Source organism: Gymnoscopelus microlampas (genome assembly GCF_963454915.1).
Source record: "Gymnoscopelus microlampas genome assembly, chromosome: 16".
NCBI classification, from domain to species: domain Eukaryota; kingdom Metazoa; phylum Chordata; class Actinopteri; order Myctophiformes; family Myctophidae; genus Gymnoscopelus; species Gymnoscopelus microlampas.
This window is the reverse complement of record NC_139953.1, coordinates 457501-460000: the sequence shown is the minus strand read 5'-3', so window position 1 is coordinate 460000 and position 2500 is coordinate 457501.

The following is a 2500-nucleotide window of genomic DNA, read 5'->3' as shown; positions in this document are numbered from 1 at the left end:
GATGACAGTGGCCCTGCTGTGGAGTGTGTTTATTCCTTTGCTCTACTTAGGCTGGGCTGCTAAAGGTTACAAGTGACATTTTTCAGCAGTGACATTTTGTTAGTTAGTGCTGCATTCATAAACATGACGATTGCTCATTCAGTCAGTCTGCCAAATGAAAAAAGCTTACAGCACCTGGTATTCCCAGGCGGTCTCCCATCCAAGTACTAACCAGGCCCGACCCTGCTTAGCTTCCGAGATCGGACGAGATCAGGCGTGTTCAGGGTGGTATGGCCGTAAGCAACAGCAGCAGCGGCCGGTAGGCGTTATATAGATGACAGTGGCCCTGCTGTGGAGTGTGTTTATTCCTTTACTCTACTTAGGCTGGGCTGCTAAAGGTTAGAAGTGACATTTTTCAGCAGTGACATTGTGTATGTTAGTGCTGCATTCATAAACATGACGATTGCTCATTCAATCAGTCTGCCAAATGAAAAAAGCTTACAGCACCTGGTATTCCCAGGCGGTCTCCCATCCAAGTACTAACCAGGCCCGACCCTGCTTAGCTTCCGAGATTGGACAAGATCGGGCGTGTTCAGGGTGGTATGGCCGTAAGCACCAGCAGAAGCGGCCGGTAGGCCTTATATAGATGACAGTGGCCCTGCTGTGGAGTGTGTTTATTCCTTTACTCTACTTAGGCTGGGCTGCTAAAGGTTACAAGTGACATTTTTCAGCAGTGAACATGACGATTGCTCATTCAGTCAGTCTGCCAAATGAAAAAAGCTTACAGCACCTGGTATTCCCAGGCGGTCTCCCATACAAGTACTAACCAGGCCCGACCCTGCTTAGCTTCCGAGATCGGACGAGATCGGGCGTGTTCAGGGTGGTATGGCCGTAAGCAACAGCAGCAGCGGCCGGTAGGCCTTATACAGATGACAGTGGCCCTGCTGTGGAGTGTGTTTATTCCTTTACTCTACTTAGGCTGGGCTTCTAAAGGTTACAAGTGACATTTTTCAGCAGTGAACATGACGATTGCTCATTCAGTCAGTCTGCCAAATGAAAAAAGCTTACAGCACCTGGTATTCCCAGGCGGTCTCCCATCCAAGTACTAACCAGGCCCGACCCTGCTTAGCTTCCGAAATCGGACGAGATCGGGCGTGTTCAGGGTGGTATGGCCGTAAGCAACAGCAGCAGCGGCCGGTAGGCCTTATATAGATGACAGTGGCCCTGCTGTGGAGTGTGTTTATTCCTTTACTCTACTTAGGCTGGGCTGCTAAAGGTTAGAAGTGACATTTTTCAGCAGTGACATTTTGTTAGTTAGTGCTGCATTCATAAACATGACGATTGCTCATTCAGTCAGTCTGCCAAATGAAAAAAGCTTACAGCACCTGGTATTCCCAGGCGGTCTCCCATCCAAGTACTAACCAGGCCCGACCCTGCTTAGCTTCCGAGATCGGACGAGATCTGGCGTGTTCAGGGTGGTATGGCCGTAAGCACCAGCAGCAGCGGCCGGTAGGCCTTATATAGATGACAGTGGCCCTGCTGTGGAGTGTGTTTATTCCTTTACTCTACTTAGGCTGGGCTGCTAAAGGTTACAAGTGACATTTTTCAGCAGTGACATTTTGTTAGTTAGTGCTGCATTCATAAACATGACGATTGCTCATTCAGTCAGTCTGCCAAATGAAAAAAGCTTACAGCACCTGGTATTCCCAGGCGGTCTCCCATCCAAGTACTAACCAGGCCCGACCCTGCTTAGCTTCCGAGATCGGACGAGATCGGGCGTGTTCAGGGTGGTATGGCCGTAAGCAACAGCAACAGCGGCCGGTAGGCCTTATATAGATGAGAGTGGCCCTGCTGTGGAGTGTGTTTATTCCTTTACTCTACTTAGGCTGGGCTGCTAAAGGTTAGAAGTGACATTTTTCAGCAGTGACATTTTGTTAGTTAGTGCTGCATTCATAAACATGACGATTGCTCATTCAGTCAGTCTGCCAAATGAAAAAAGCTTACAGCACCTGGTATTCCCAGGCGGTCTCCCATCCAAGTACTAACCAGGCCCGACCCTGCTTAGCTTCCGAGATCGCACGAGATCGGGCGTGTTCAGGGTGGTATGGCCGTAAGCAACAGCAGCAGCGGCCGGTAGGCCTTATATAGATGACAGTGGCCCTGCTGTGGAGTGTGTTTATTCCTTTACTCTACTTAGGCTGGGCTGCTAAAGGTTAGAAGTGACATTTTTCAGCAGTGACATTTTGTTAGTTAGTGCTGCATTCATAAACATGACGATTGCTCATTCAGTCAGTCTGCCAAATGAAAAAAGCTTACAGCACCTGGTATTCCCAGGCGGTCTCCCATCCAAGTACTAACCAGGCCCGACCCTGCTTAGCTTCCGAGATCGGACGAGATCAGGCGTGTTCAGGGTGGTATGGCCGTAAGCAACAGCAGCAGCGGCCGGTAGGCGTTATATAGATGACAGTGGCCCTGCTGTGGAGTGTGTTTATTCCTTTACTCTACTTAGGCTGGGCTGCTA